Source organism: Vombatus ursinus, unplaced genomic scaffold (assembly GCF_900497805.2).
Source record: "Vombatus ursinus unplaced genomic scaffold, bare-nosed wombat genome assembly UNPS02000749.1, whole genome shotgun sequence".
NCBI classification, from domain to species: Eukaryota; Metazoa; Chordata; class Mammalia; order Diprotodontia; family Vombatidae; genus Vombatus; species Vombatus ursinus.
In genome coordinates, this window is record NW_020940527.1 from 5,877,476 (window position 1) to 5,894,374 (window position 16,899).

The 16,899-nt window shown below is 39.6% G+C and overlaps 1 protein-coding gene across 1 annotated transcript in view; it reads left to right on the forward strand.

The window, feature by feature from the left end:
* The first annotated feature begins 2,418 nt into the window (after nt 1–2,418).
* SAMD8 (sterile alpha motif domain containing 8) overlaps nt 2,419–16,899 on the forward strand; it is a 51,125-nt gene continuing 36,644 nt past the window's right edge. Inside the window, exon 1 of the mRNA XM_027860719.1 lies at nt 2,419–2,516. The gene's annotated coding sequence lies outside the window, so the exon portion shown is untranslated. The remainder of the gene's footprint in view (nt 2,517–16,899) is intronic.

Here is a 16,899-nt window from a genome sequence, read left to right on the forward strand (position 1 = left end):
GGCCTCCAGAGAGAAAACAGTCACTTTTCCTTCCTGATTAACTTTGGTGTTTCCCTCCCCACCCCAGAGTCCATTAGCTTTTTTCTTCTTTCTTTGCCCCCTCCCAACATCTATACCTGCCCCTGGAGACCACTAGAATTGGGAATTGGGAGAGGTTAACGCAGCTATGGCCAGGGTGCGTTAGGGATGAAGCTCTGATGGTAGGCCAGTGTGTTCAACAGTGCTTTCCTCTTGGAACCTAACTCTAGGCCCAGATTTGCACATGTGAGTGAGGAGAATGAGTATAGATGGATTGAGGAAGGTTAAATATCCTGTTTCATGTTCCAATCCAGAACAGGCAGACACTCTCATTAATCATCTGAGCCTATCCTGAGAAGGCCAAGCTGCTAGACGGAGAGACCTTGGTGTCTCCTCTCCTTTGAAAGGATAAATGAAACCCCTTAACTCACAAGTCTTGACAGAAGACCTATGGGTGCAGTCCTCTGGTAGACACAATGACGGAACATTGAAGAAATATAAGACACAAGCTTTCCATCATCATAGATTTGTAAAATTCTATCACACATTGCCTTGGTGGCCCGGGCTGCATAAGAGATTAGACACATGGTACATGTCTGCCTTGTGAATAGAACCAGAGAAGGTTCCTGAAGTTTCAATAAACCATACTCTTTACTCAGGTACTCCAATCACATAAACAGCCAAGTTGTAGGGATTTGGCAGTTATCGAATGGTAGAAATCATAGAAATGGACAGATCTTTGCAAAGGTAATGGAAAAGAACACGCCAAGTGGTCAGAGGGTTGAGCAAAGGACTTGTGAATAAAATATTCTCTGGTTCTCAGTTTTTTGTTTTTTTCTAATCTGTAAAATGAGGGATTTGGATTAGGCAGTCTCTAAGGATCCTTCCAGCTCTAAATTTAATGAGATGCTATGGATCTGGCACTAGAATTGGAGAGTTTGAGGAAGAGATGAGTCAATGCATAATCTGGTCTAAGGACTTTTGAGCACAGGGAAGGGTGAAACTGTTCTCCGACACCTACAGCCCATTTGCCATGAATGACTTGCAGGCAGAATTCCTTTGATAGCTTCCCTCAGCAAGAGACTTCTGTCATTTTTGTCCTGTGCTTGCTGGGAAGAGTTAATGACTGACTGAGCCCTGGTGGGAGCAGTTTCTCAGCTGTTTCCTGCTCTGAATCATAACAGTGTCAGAGCTGGGGAGGAAGCTTAGAGCTTGAAGCCCCGAACTACCTGTCTCTAGGGAGGAATCTAGGTGGTGCAAAGGAAGAGGGTTGGTTTTCAGCATTCTCCTCCAGCTCCTCACCCACACACCCCTTGACTTGGAGGCAGCTGACTATGGAAGGGGTTGGAATGCTGGGCCTGAAGTCAGAAGGAGCTGGGTTCGAATGTGCATTTAGACCCCAGCTATCCTTGCCAAGGTGGCTATTAACGGCGCCTGCTTTGTACGGTGGTTATCGTGAGGGTCACATAAGACAGGGTGGGGAACCGGCGGCCTCGAGGCCACACGTGGCTCTCTAGGTCCTCAAGGGCTCCTGACATAAGATAACATGTGCTAAGCGCCCGCGGGCGTTCTATGGATGCTGATTCCCTTCCCTCCCCCATCCCCAACTATCCAGCTGGGGCCAGGCTGTAAAATCAGACCCCGCGGGCGTCTGTCCCGAGGGATAATAATATCTGACATTTATGCCGCATTGTAAAGTTCTCAGCATGATCTCATACAGTCTTTCGTCTGAGTCAACACCCCCGTGCTATCGGTATCGTTAGCCCCGTTTTACAGATGAAGAAACTGAGGCTCCAAGAGGTTTGATGACTTGGCCTGGCCTCACGGCTAGTGGTATTCGAACGCAGGTCATCCGGGCCCAGCTAAGTTTAGCCCTCAGTCCTCCGTCCAGAGGATGGGCTGGCCAGAAGTGTCCACCTCCCCCCGCCACTAACAGGTGTTTTGGGGGCCAAAGCTGCAGCAGAAGCTGTAGGAAAGCTCGCCCTCCCAAACGGTTGCCCTCCGCCCACTTGCCCCGCCCCCTGGCTGCAGCCCCGCCCCATCGCCCTCATTGGCTCCTCACTCCTTTATTTCCCCACCCTCAGGTCCTCCTGGGCTAGGGTCCTGGGCCTCAGGCCCTTTCGCATGCGCACTCTCGCCCTCGCTTTCTCCTCCCTTCGCTTCCCCTCCCTCCGTTCTCGCGCCCTTTCCGGACTTGGCCCCGCCTCGCTGCCAGCCGAGACCACGCCTCTCGAAGCAGTTCCGGTTCGGGCGGGCGCTGCCGCGGGCGCTGCCGCGGGCGCTGCGGTGCCCGAGGCCCCAGTGTGATGCTCAAGCTGAGCCGCCCCTCATCGCCAGCTCCGCCCTCGCTCGGGTCCCCGCCCCCGCCAGAGGCCCCCGGCCCCGACTCTGCTCCGAGGGGCCGCCAGGACAGCGACTGTGACGGCAGCAGCTGCGACTCGGAGGAGGAGGAGGGCTCCTGCCCAGAGTGTCGGTGGGGCCCGGCGGGCCTGGCCAAGGTGAGGCTCGGACCCGGGCCTGAGGGGAGGGGCGGGAGGTCCGGGCCCCGGGGCGGGGCGGGGCTTCCCCTCCCCCCACCACGCACCCCGGGGCGGCGAGGTGCTGGGGGTCCGGGGGGAGCGACCGCCAGAGGTGAGGGTGAGGGTCGGGCCTGGGGAGGGGGTGCGGGTGCGCGCGTATGTGTGCATGTGTGAGAGGAAGAGGGGGTATGTGCGTGTGTCTGGTGTGTGCGTGGGGTGTCAGCGTCTGCAGTGTGTGCATGCGTGTGAGGGTGTCCAGTCTGATGTGTGTGTATGTGACGAGGGGGTGTCAGTGTCTGAGCGGGTGCGAGCGTGAGTGTGTGGTGTCTGTTCGGTGTGTTTTGTGTGGAGGGTGTGTGAGTGTCTGATGTGTTTCATGTTGGGGGTCTGTGTCTGAGGTGTGTGGTGTGTATGAGTGTGTGCATACGTGATTGTTGTGTCTGCATCTGTATGGTGTGCTTTGTGTGTGGTATATGTGTGTGGGGTGTGTGTCTGAGGTGTGTGCATGCACGAGTGTCCCGTGTGTATTTTGTCTGGTGTGCTGTGTGTGTTTGTGGGGGGAAATCTCTGAGGTGTGTGTCTGGTGTGGTGTGTGTCATGTCAGTGTCTGAGATGCACGCATATGGGAATCTGTGCCTGGTTTCTGTGGGGGTACTGTCTGCTGTGTGTGTTGGAGGTATGTGCACACATGTGTCTGGTGTGGTCTGTGTTCGTGCGGGGAAGATTCTGCGGCAGAGGTGTGTTTCGTGTGGGTGTTAGTGTATGAGGTGTGTGCGTGTGTGTCTGTGCAGGTGCTGGCATTGCCCATTGGGGATGATCCAGAGCTCTGGAAGGTCTCGTTAGGTCAGAAGAGCTGCTTGGAGAGGGACAGGCTAGACAAACTGCTGGCTCCTCCACTTTGGTCCCGTGGCTTTTTCCCAAGCCCCTGGGGCTGACTTTACCTTTCCTGCCCAGGTTCTTGTGATTCCTCATCATGTTTTCAGCTGCCACCCCCCCCCTCACGTCCCTGGCTCTTGATACCCCTCCCACCTTCCCCCCATGTAGAAGGTACAGAATAAAATGTTTGATGAAATAAAATGTATGATCAGGCAACATTTTGCTCATGTTGAGGGGTTTTCATGGTTTTTTTACCTCTCAGAACCTAGAAGAGGTAAGGCCTTGCATTTGAATGATGGGGCTCTATTTGTAGTGAGGTGATTAGTTTAAAGAATTGGAAGAGGTGGGTGAGTAAGTGACTTTCCCTAAACCTCCTGGAGTCTTGTCTTAAGTCTTATAAGAAATTCAGGAGTAGTAAATCTTGAAGAGAAAGATATCTTAACAATTTCTTCTTTCTGTAACAGTTTCCTTGCTCTTTGAATTGTTTATCTGAAGGGCCTGAGGGCTTTGGGTTTTATACTTAGTTTTAACTGACTGAATTTACCACAGTGTAATAGTTTCATCGGTACAGATCTCAGTAAGGTTAATGTGGATTGAAGTGGTAGGCCTGTAACCTTATGAGAAATCCAAACATGAAACGTTAATGGTGGGAGCTTCCCATGTTCTCTCTGGATCATAAGACCTTCAAGGCCACGGGCTACTGCTGATTCTCAAGCAATTGAGGTATGTTTTGATAAAATTGTGCTATAGAGCGCTGGGCTTGGAGTCAGGAAGACTCATCTTCCCGAGTTCAAATCTGTCCTCCTACACTCACTAGCTGTGTGACCTTGGACAAGTCATTTCCCCTGTCCGCCTCGGTTTCCTCATCCATAAGATGAGCTAGAAAAGGAAATGGCAAACCACTCCAGTATCTTTGCCAGGAAAACCCCAAATGGGTTCACAAAGAATCGGACACAGCCGAAAAATGGCTTTTTAAAAAAAAAAGGAAACTATTTTAAGTTTGCTGCTAACAAAGACGGGTGGGCACTGTGAAATATTTTTTATAGGAGACAGCATAATACCAAGATTTTGTACTTGGGCCAAGGAAAAAAAGTGGTTCAGGGAGACATTATGGTAGGAAATGAATAATAATCTTTCATATGTTTTCTTCCCTGTAAAATGTTAATGTCAATGCTTCATTCAGCCTTTTATTTTAAAGGTCAAAAGTCACGTGCTTTATTCTACCTGTTACTTTTATTCTCATTGGGTGCAGTACTGGATATCTTATAGGTTATCTTTATGTAATCCATATGTTGAGCACATTCTGCCAGAGACTGGAATCCTTGCTTAAAATGACAAGACCATATGAGTTTCTCCTTGGGTACTCAGATCAGTTAGCCAACAACCATTTTATAAAGGCTAAATGAATTGTTTGATTCAACATTTTATCTTAGGTTGTCAGAAGATCATCTTGTTTGTTTTTTTTATGGAACTGATAAGGAAAATCTTTCATTTTAAAAATGTAAGTGTAAGAGCTTTCTATTTGGGTAGCATGTTGATGTTACAGAGAGCTCTGTTAAATATCTTTTATATTGCTGTAAGTCTTATTATAAAATTGGCTTAATGGTTTTATTTTAAAGTGTCCAATAAGCATTACTTAGAATTTCAGAACATGCTTTTTATTTTGAGCTTGATCTTCCATATTCTCTAGATCAGATTTTTGAAATGTTGTGTCTCCTGAGCATTTCCTCTCTTAATTCCTAATATGAGGAATTTCTAATTTTTCACTATAGGTAAGTTGTGTATGCTTAGTCAGGTATCTTGATTGCTTAGGTAAGCATCATTTTATTACAAATGTTATTTTTAATAGAAACAATTATGAGTTCTATTTAAGTCCACTTATAGTTTTTCATGAAGAAATTACATGTTATTCCGGGGTGTATGGAGTGTTCAGGAGGACTAGCACCTCTGGTGTGAGGACTTTCCAGACTCTTTTCAGGATTGCTTATCCACCTTTGGTGTCCATCAAAATCACTCGACTCTTACCTGTGGCTCCAAGAAACTGTAGCATGCACAGTGGTCACACCCCAGTAGAACCATTGGGCTGAACCAGGTTGAGGGTAATCCACAAACCTGTCAGTGAGTTGGGGGGATATCTACCGCAAGCATGTGAAGACTTCCCTGGGCAGAATGGGTGGATGAGAACAATTTGTTCCAAGGGCCATGAAAGTGACTGAAGCAGGTGCTACAGAGAGCTTAGAGCTTGGGCAGGTATCAAAGATGCCAAGGTCACCCACTGCATCCCAGGTGATTGACTTTTGTCCTGCCACTGGACTTTATGACTCTATAGAGAGTGTGAGGCCGATGACTTTGTTCGACTCTGCCTCACTTATCCAGTTCGAGTGGGAGGCATAACACTCGTGATGTCATTGGTCCTCTTTGAAAATGGAAGGACAAACAACAATTTTGCTTAGACACTGTGTTAACAGGCTAAAGACACAAAGAAAGGCCAAAGATAACTCCTGACCTTGAGCTTATAATCTGATGGGAGAGACAACATGCAAATAAATACATACAAACAAGCTCTACAGACTAACTAGGAAAGAGAGATATGGAAAGCCCTCCTATAGAAAGTAGGATTTTAGATGGGACTTAAAAGAAGCCAGGAGGCATCGTTGATATTAATATAGTATCAGTATACCTAATTATCCAACTCCTTTTATTTACTGTTGCCAGATCTTCAAAGCCACTTAATTGTAGTGGAAGTAAGCTTTATGAATAGACTGATAAAGACTAATATTTAACACAAGGGATCTGTTTTTAAGCTTTTACATTGTGACAGTGGTTAGAAATCCTCAGTACTTTGTGACACAATCATAGTTGATACAGGTGATAATTTTTTGCAGAATTTTTTAGGGATAGGAATCTTAACAATTTTTTTTTTAAAGAAACTGTTTAATCAGAGATGTTATGATGGGATTCCTTGTTAGTTTTGTAAGAGAAGCCGAGCGAAGTCAAAGTTTCTTAGTTTTTCTACCAACGTTTTTTTCTCCCAAGCCTGAACTGGAGTGGTGGTTTGGTGTTGATGGCTCCAGTAGGGTTTGTAATCTAGTTCATTCATCTTCCTCATTTATATTTAACCACTTTGAATTTGTTTCTACAATATAAAGTTAGTTTCTGTAGTTTAGCATCTTTTTTTGATGTTGACTAAGAGTTGTGAATATATGAATGCAAGTTAATATTATACCAAAACATTGTATCAAGAATTCTTAGGCAATTTTTGAAAGGAGCTGTGGAGCCAGTTTGGTATCATAAAGCGAGGTATTTAAATTCCGTTAGTAGTTTGAAATGTTAGATAATCATTTTAGCTTGCCTCAAATAATTGATTTTCAAAATTTTAAAGCTATTTTTTCATTCCACGCATAAGATCATTCTGTTTGCTAAATTTTTATCATTTTTTAGTTGAATAGTTTTTTGTTCTTCCTTGAAAACTTCACACATAAGATTATTCTATTTGCTAAATTTTTATCACTTTTTGGTGGAATACAGTTTTTTGTTCCTCTTTGAAAATTTTGTGTGTTTTTTTGAAACCTTGCCTTTTTCTAAGTATGATGTAACATGTTAAGGGGTAACAGTAGGATAAGAACATAAATAGTCACTTGACCAGAGATTTCAGAATGACTGATTTCTTATTTTGTTAAAAGCCTTGTAACTCTCCTGACCTTGAGAGATCAGAAAGTTAATTGAAAACAGGAAAATATGGGTCAGGCATCTATGAAGAAGGCACTTCTGAATATATAACCTTAGTTTCTGTTTAGTAGTCCATTGTTCCATTTAGTGGTTTGGTGGATGGATCTGTGATGGGTTGGTAGTATGTACTGACCTGCCCTTTAGTCTCTTTCTCCAACTCTTGATCCTGTACTTAGAGCCCTCCTTGCCAACATGCCTCTGGGGCTTTTAGATTTGCTTGGTGAATTTTGAAAAGTAAATTTTCTTCCTAACTCCTAGGGTAAGAGTGAGTTCATAATTTATAGGTGGAAGTGCCCACATAACTGTTGCAATGCAGAATTCGATTTGGGACAATATGGGACCTAGATCCTAGCTAGGAAGATTACTTATTCAAAATACTAGGAGGACTTTGTTCTAGCAATTTCATTGTCAGGGCCCCAAAGACAGTATCATCAGGGTCTCCATGTACTGTGCTTGCTTATATTTTAAATTCTGCTCACACAGTAGCTTTGAGTTGTAGTTTTGAATTTGCAGAGTATTTTGAGAGACCAATATTCTGCTTCCTTGTATATTTTTACAGTTAAAAAAATTCCTTGGGTGGGGGTGAGGAATGAGAACTGTGGATTCTGTGCACTTACATTACTCAAAATCTAAACTCTTTAACAACATTCCTAGCTCTGTAGCTACTTGAAGATTTGTAAATACCATTGAGTCAGCTAAATAGGTCTTGTCATTGCAATTTAATTAAATCCATATCAGTTTCATTAAAAATAGCATTGGCAAGAAAGACAGATCACCAGAACTATACATTAAAGCTGGATCTAAGTGCAATACAACATTTTCAAAGTATCATAATAGAATTTGTCATTTTGAGTCAGCTTTTCATTCTCCATTAAGTCGTGGTTGATTTCTGGTTGTATCATATTTAAGAATAATGGTCTCATGGATCAGCATATCTAACCTCCAGTGTCTAAGTGTTAATTTAGTGATTTGAATACCTGATGATTGAATGTAATCTTAATGCCAGTTATTTGGATTCATTAATGTTTTAGGAATGAGTGGGTGGGTGACTCTTCAAGGATAGAGAATTATATTCAGAGTTCTGCTAATCTTCTGTATTTAATTCTGGGCTTTTTTTCTGGCAGTTTTTATAAGTATAGTAAATGTAAACCATGCCTTGAGTTCAATAAGAGAGTAAGGTGACTATTTTGAGAATGATTTTAAAAGCAGAAAGTATGATACCTAGAAAAACACATATAATACTTAGCTTACAGGAAAGATTTATCCATCAGGAAATCTTGACTGTAAGTTGAGAGTTCTTAACCTGGTGGAGTTTGTACACTAAAAAAAAATATGGTTGAATTTCAGTATAATTGGTTTCCTTTGTAATATTGCATATCTTATTTTATGCATTTAAAAACATAATTCTGAGGAGTCTGTAGGCTTTACCACACTGCTAAAAGAGGGATCCATGATACAAAAAAAGTTTCAGAACCATTACTCTCATGAAGAAGAGTGATGTGAAGAAAAACAAGCTTGGATAGACCCATGAGAGAGTGAGCTAAATTACACTCATGATTGCTCATGAATGATGACCATGAACAACATGATTAATCCCTTGACGTGTTACTATCAGTGCCCTACAATATAGTTCAGACTTTCTGCCTTCAGTTAGAACTGTATGTTATCCTTTACTTCATTCATCTGTAAAGTGGCAGAATTAGTTACCTACTGTGTGCTTATTCAGTAAACTTTATTTAGTAGACTTAAAAAATTAGGTAACTTCCAAAATCTGCTGAAGCATTGTAACCATATGCTTTCCTCCTAAAAAAATAGTAACCTTATTAATTTTTACACAGTTGTATTTTCCTTTTTCTTATTTAGCTTTTTATGTATACCAAATAAGCAGGGTTCCTAGAACTGTTTTTTCCCGAGGACATTACTACTTTCTTACTGTATAGATATTAATGAATTGTATTTTATCAGATGTTTTTTAGAAAAGTTTCTGGGAACCAATAATACTTTGTTGACCTCAGCACTTGACTTAAATAAAGTAATCTTTAGGTGATAGGGCTTAGTAGAAGAAGTACTGAACTTCAGAATTAGGAGCACTGGGTTTTCAGGGGTTGGGAACCTGCAGCCTTGAGGCCACATGTGGCCCTCTGAGTCCTCAAGTGTGGCCCTTTGACTGAATTCAAACTTCACAGAACAAAATCTCTTAATAAAACTTTCAAAAGGCTGCACCCAAGTACCTCAAGGCCTCAGGTTCCCTACCCCTGGATTAGCTGGGCACCATATTTTATCAAGGCAAATCTCTTAACTATTTAACCTTTCTGTTCCTTAGTTTCCTTATCTGTTAAATGAGAGGATTGGAGTGTAGTCCCTTCCAGCCCTTTGATCCAATGATATATATTTTTTCTTCTTATGCACTTAAATGCAAAGATTAAAGAACTTGTGGCAGATAGGTGTGCTATATAATGAAAATAATTTGAGTGTCTATAATGTGATTTTTTACAGTCTTTATGTCTGAGGAATACCTACTTCACTTTGATTATATCCTCTGCATTATAAAGACTGCCTCATGATGTACTGAGAATCATTTTGTTCTCTCTCATGGTCTAATTAACCAAAATGGAAATTGGCTGTGTCTCTTACTTATCACTTTAAACAGTTTTGCAGCCTGTCACAAAATTATTTGTTTGCCCTCTCCCTCACCTCTGTGTCTAGTTATTATTAGCCAAGATGGCATTTCTGTTTTTATAATACCTTTTTTATAGTCTAGTCCTCTTCTTTTCACTACTACTATCCTATTTTGGACTGTTGTCACCTATCACCTAAAATACTTCATAGTAGCTTCCTAACCAATGCCCTTGCTTTTGGTGTCTTCCCTCTGGTAGCTGGTTAATCTTCCCAGACTCTCATTATGTCATTCATTTTCCTGCACAAATGAAAAATCTTCAGTGGTTCCTCATTGTCAATTAAATAAAACTTGAACCCCTTAGACTGCCATTTGGGACCCTCTGCAACTTGGCTTCTGTGTAACCTTTCCAGCTTCTCATATATCCTAGGCACCAGACAAACTAGATTACTCCTCAATTCCCTGAACTGTCCAATATTTTTCCCACCTCCAACTCTTGTACTTGGAGTGCCTTCCTTACTTTCATCTCCTTCTTCCCATCTATACCTCTTGAAATCCTGAAGACTGAGCTCCGTGAAGATAGGAACCATATCTTACCTGAATATTGTGTCTCCCCTTTCTATCGTGGGGCTTTTCTCATAATAAGCTCTTAATAAATGGTGAATTGAAATGGAATTGAAGAGTTGAAGGCCTGGCTCCAGGTGTCATCTCCTCAGTGAAACTTTCCTTGACAAATTTTGTCTACTTGGAAGTGATCTCTACTCTGAGCCCTCCTAGTACTTCTGTTGAGGTTAGAGGTTTAGGGACCCCAAAATCACAACACACAGGTCCTGCCTGAATTCGACCGAAGCCTTCTTTCAGCCAAAGACAAGGTTTATTAGAACATTGATGGGGAGAGGGGAATGTGAGATTTAAAGAATCCGCCATATTGGCCAGAATCTTAAGGAATCTAACCATTTGTATTGCTAATGTAAGCAGACCAGATCTTAAGAATCTGAGCATCTTAATGGAGACAAGATGAATCTTATATACAGAAAGACTGTGGGAGGGATCCAGGAGTGGCCAAGAAGTCTGGGATGACTGGAGGAAGGGTTCTAAAGAGGACCTGGATGGGATTGGCCAGTAAACGGGGGTGAGCAAAACACCAGGGACTTGTACCACAGGAGGCCTAACAGAATTGGGAGATTGGGCCTAACCACAGCTAGAGGCCAGCTGAGTGGATTACAGCCTCAGGCAAAAAGATTTGGGAAAAGTCCAGGGATTTTATTTTTTGGAGTCCAGAACCCAAAGACATAGTCTTTTCCTTTTAGGGGTTCAGATCCTATTCCCATCATTTCTATTCCTTTTTTTTTTTTTTTTGGCTTGGGCAGTTGGGGTTAAGTGACTTGCCCAGGGTCACATAGCTAGTAAGTGTCAAGGGTTTGGTCTGAGGCCAGATTTGAACTCAGGTCATCCTGACTTCAGGGCCAGTGCTCTATCCACTGCGCCACCTAGCTGCCCCCATTTCTATTTCTTATACAACTTAGTATACCCTACTTTGCATTAAGTTTGTGTATGGGTGTTTCTTGTAATGCATATGGCACTTCTCCCTTTACAAAACACTTTGTTTACAATCACCCTGTCGGGTGGTAGTATTCCCATTTTATGTAAGGAAATTGAAGCTCTGAGTTGATTTACTGAGTCACAGAAAATATCAGAGCTTGGACTTCAACCCATGCCTTGTGACTTCTAAGTCCTGGAGGTAGGAACCCTGCCTAGTCTTATTTTTGTGTCCTTATCAGGCCTTGAACAAAATAAATACTCAATAAATGTTATCTAATTGATAGTCCAAGATAGTCCAAAGCTAGTTGGCTTTTGAGCCATCAGCTATCAATAAAGTCAACATGACTTTGTTGATAATAAGATAAGAATTACAAAGTGCTCAAGACAGTTCCTGAGTCAGTAGTAGGTGCTTAATAAATGCTTGTTCCTTTCCTCTTCCACTTTTTGTTTTCTGTTGTGATGGTGGGTGATCTGTCTGTATTATCTGTTAAAATATAAGGGTTTTTTCTTCTTAAATCAGAATCTGGTTAAAATTTGCTAGACCTTTACTATAGAAACTCACTTTATTCATATCTAATATGCAGTTTTCTACATCATTTAATCAGAATTACCATAATATTGTGTTGTTCATTTAGTTTATAATGTTAGATTATCTTGTTCTTTTATAATATATTCCTGTTGGAAAGATTATGCGAGAACCTTAAATGGTTAATATTTGAAATATAGAAAAAATCATTTTGAAATGTATACTTTTCCTTTCCAATTAAAGATATCTTTTAAGAACCCTTGAAGAATTGAGTTTTTCCTGGCTAGTTAATCTGTTTCAGTAATAAAACAAAATAAATAAATAAAATTTGTTTCCGTTTAAAAATAAGTTCACAAATACCAGGTTGAGAATCCCTGACCTATATGATCTTTAAGATCTTTAGCTCTAAAGTTACTTGATGTTACTGACTGCCTCAGTAATTCTTAGGGGATCTTATACTATTTTTATTATTAAGTTTTTATTACGTTGAAAGCATAGTCACACACTTAAGTAGGTGCTTGAGGTAGGCTTTGAAGTCCTATACCCTGACTCTCACTACAATATTCTTTCCAGTTTTCCAAGTTGCCTATTTTAACTTCTCTGGTCCTCATATTTCTCATGTCAAAGAGGGTGTTAGGCTATGTGATTTCTAAAAGATCTTCTAGCTCAAATATTCTGCTTCTGTGGCTCAGCCTCCTATGCCATCTGCAGTGCCTGGTTCCCTTTGTTCTATGTATGATAGCTATCTATATTCCAGCAACTGGTACTACCTATATATGTAAAAGTGATGATGGGCACTTTGGTGTGTGCTGTGCCCCTAATGATGAATAATTATGATATTGCTGTTAACATTTCAGCCTGTCTAAGGGTGCTAATTCTGCTAATGGACAGTTTATGTCATATTTTTATTTAGTTTAGTTCTCATTCCTTCTATATGGAATATGTGCTTTTATTGACAAATTTGATAGCAATTCCAATTTTTTATATTTTATTTTTGGCTTTTAACAACCTTTGGAAAAATAATCTTCAGTACCTTATTTAATCCATTTACAAGTAAATACTGCAGTCTACTTTTAAATCAGTATTAAAATGGTATAAAGGGGAAATGGAAAATTGCAAGTGAAAAAATCGTCAGAATAGCAGTGTTAAAAGTATACATATTAGCATATCCAGTTTTCAGGGTAAACATTCAAGAAAAAAAGGGTAAGATTTTCATCTGTGTAACAACCTGTCAATGATAAGGAACTTTATAACAAAGAACATCATTTTGTTCTTTTATCTCCAAATAAAATGTATGATTAATGTTGTAAAAATGTTATTGCAATCATAGCTTTAATTCTGCATATATTAGAAAAGATTTGTTGTTGTTGTTTTAAAGATTGCTTTAAAGTTGTAATTTCATTTAGCCAGTAATTCACATCTGGTTATTGAAGATATTATTTGCATTTGTTGTGGTTTGTTCATCCTACCAGCGTGAAGAAGGGAATTTTTAAGGTGTACCACTACCTGTTAATAGAAAGAACAAATATTGATTGTAAAGAGAAGATTTAATCAAATTTACTTCCAGGAATTTGGATTAACATTGGACTTAGTTTCATACTGCAGCTGGGGTCTTAATGATCAACAATGAGAAGAATGAACCTAGAAACCAGACACACCTAGCAGAATGTAGATTAGGAGGCCAAGCAGACCAGATCAAACAGGAAGGTTCCATGACTTTCCAAGAATGTCAGGAAGGCTGAAAATTAGGGGCTAGACTTAAGGTAGAAATTTTCTGTGTTCTTACTGTCTTTTCATTTATTTATTTGATCCAATGTTGATTGCCAAAATATGAATTAATGATAATTTTAACAGATGATTGACAAATTTAGTATAGCAGGAATAATAGTTTTTCATTTTCTCAGTGTCATATTTTGGCATTAATAGACCCCAATGGTGTCAGTCAATGGTTAATAAATATTTGTTAATCTCCTACTATGTGCCAAGCACTGTTCTAAATTCTGGGAATACAAATAAAGATAAAAGACAGTCCTTGTCCTTAAGGAGCTCACAGTTTAATGAGGGAGACAACATGCAAACAACTATGAACAAATGGGCTTTATACAGGCTAAATTAGAAATAATCTGTACAGGTAAGGTACTAAAATTAAGGGGGATCTGAAAAGGCTTCCTTTAGAAGGTGGGATTTTAGTTGGAACTTGAAGGAAGCCAGGGAAGCCACAAGGCAGAGATGAGGATGGAGAGGATTCCAGTCATTGGGGACAGCCAGTGAAAATGTCCATTTGTTGGATATTATTAATTTACCTCTCTTTCCTTATCCTGATTAATGATTGCCCCTCTAGGCGTACTACATTATTTCTGCACTCCTTGCTATTTCATCTTCTCAACAGTCTTACCAACCACCCTGATGCCACACATGGTATCATTTTTACTCCCCCTTCCTAACACTCTAGTACTGGAACCGTGATTTAATTAGCTCTGCTATCTTGCCCCCCTAAGTGGAGTATTTCTGTTTACTTCCCCACAATCATAGTCATTTTAAGAACCAAAGTACCCCTCCCTAGCCACCTGGGTGGTCTCCTATAAGAATGTTAGCTCCATGGGATTAGAACTATTTTTGCTTTTGTAGTTGTATCCCTAGCCCTTAGCAGAGTGCTTAACATAATAAGTTTTAATGAATGCTTTTTCATTCTTTATTTTGAAAAAATGAGTATATTCAGTTGTTTTTCTAGTTAACTTGGGCTACAGTAACATTCTGTTACAGTGACTAAGGTATCGTATTCAGAAATTCTCAAAGTCATTTAGATGATTCCTTCTTATCTTCTCTTCATCTTTAAGGTTGCAAATTACTTCTGGCAAACAGTTGTTCACAGTAATTTAATTATTTCGTGTACTCAGGTTAAAAGTACTTGCAGTATTTGAAAGGTTTTCTGTGTGAGGGAAGTGTTCATTAAAAAGAAATGTTATGAGCGACAGATTGCCTTTGTACAAGTATTGATCAGGATTTTTACTAGCTACCTAAAAAAAAGGAAGGCTTAGAATAGAAACTAAATCCTAGTAGGACACTAATGATTCCAAGCTCTGTGGTCTCATTTCGTTTGAGGGGAACTGTATAAATCTAATAGAATAACCGAATTTTGTTTGTAGTTCTTAAAGAGTCCTTGATTTGTAAAATTAGGAGCCCTGAAGAGAGCTAAAAATGTTACTGGTGAAATTCTATGTGAGAAGTTCTTGCCAGTACAAATCCACGTGTAATCATATACATTATTATCTTGAGCCAAGCAGCCTGGTTTGGTTCTTCAGTGGTAGACAAGGCAGACAAATCTGGAACTATCTGTAATGATTTGGTGATGAAATGGTATAGCTTAATGCCTGGATTTTGTGTTAGACTTTTTAAAAAAACATACTTTAGGTATTGAGCTTTATCAAGAAATTATTGGAAGAGTGATTTATTTCCATATTACTTTCTGCAGAAGAGAGTGGCCAATTGTTTTGACAATGGTTGGTGATTTGCTGGGCTAGATCAAAATACTTTATATATGCACTTCATGTACCTAAATCAAAATTCTTATTTTTATGATAAAATAATGTAAAGTATACAGTTTGAGTATATATTTTTACTTTGAGCCTTCTGAAATCTTATCAGTTTATCAATTTGGTTTCATAAATTTATTTGTGAAAATATTGTTGATGTTTCCCCAAAAAATCATGACTAATTTGAATAATTAATAGGATTTTTTCGTGTAAAAGTGTCATCAACTTATGTTTATATTAAGAATACTCATCAAAGAATTGATCAAATTAAACACTAGTACAAAATTCAGATTTTTTTTTCTTTTAAAGAACTTTTATTGCTGCCTGTTTCTGTAGCATGGTAGAGTAGAGCGAGGGCAGATTTTGAATTCCAATTCTAACTCTACTATTTATTTACCCTAGGAAAATCGCCTAACATCTCTGGGCCTCAGTTTCCTACTCTAAAATGAAGGAAATGGAGTAGGTAATGTTTTAAGTTCCCTTCCTGCTCCAAGTCTGTGATGCTATGTACCTGTTGACACAGTATGTGTACTTTTGCAGTCTCATATCCTTGTTTTTTCCCTGTTTAAATTAGATTGTATTCATGCCCTACAATCTAGACAAAATGATAATATATGCATTTAATATTTTTTCACCTTTACTTTTCAGTATACTCTTAGTTTTACCTCCCCTCTTATTCTTGTATACTTTTGTATGCCTTTATAGGAAAACTGCCAGTGTCTTTGTCCCTTTTGTTTAAATAATAAACTATTTTACCTCTCAAACACTTCTTTACTAATATTTAAGAAGTACTTGATTGAGAGAAATAAATATGTGGCTTTTCAGGGTAGAATTCAATGTGGATTTAAAATGCATGGCAATATTAGACAGATTTAATGGAAAAGGAAGGAGAAAACTGTATCCAGTATAACTTGTACAGGAAATTACAACAGAATACAATTATTCCATCTTAGTTGAAATTGACCCAGAAAGTGGTCTTATGAAAAGACCACAGAATTACTTGGTACTAGTTAAAAAATAAGTCAGTGAAACAGGCTAGATAAAGAAGAATCAGAAACAGTTCAGCTATTGAATTTAATAAATCATAAACCCAAGAACATAAATTACTTGTGGAAAAACTTATTTAACATGAACTGCTGAGAGAAGTAGCAAGGAATTTGGCAGAAATTAGGTTTAGACCCGTACCTTACACTATATACCTCTTTAACCTCAAAATGGAAATGAGACCTGAATATTAAAGATCAAATCATAAACAAATCAGAAGAGAATCAAGGTGAAGTACCTTTCACAAGTAGGGAGTTACTGCTTAACCAAACAAGGGAGAGCAGTGATCACAAGAAATAAAATAGGTAATTTTGATCATATGAAATTGAAAAGCTTTTACATAAAATTATTGGAACTAGAACAAGACAGGAAACTGTCAATTGAGAGGAAAATATTCACATCACATTTCTGATAAGATACTCATTTCCCAGGTATATAGGGATCTAAAACAAATATGTATAAGACCAAGAACCATTCCCCAGTGTACAAGTGGAC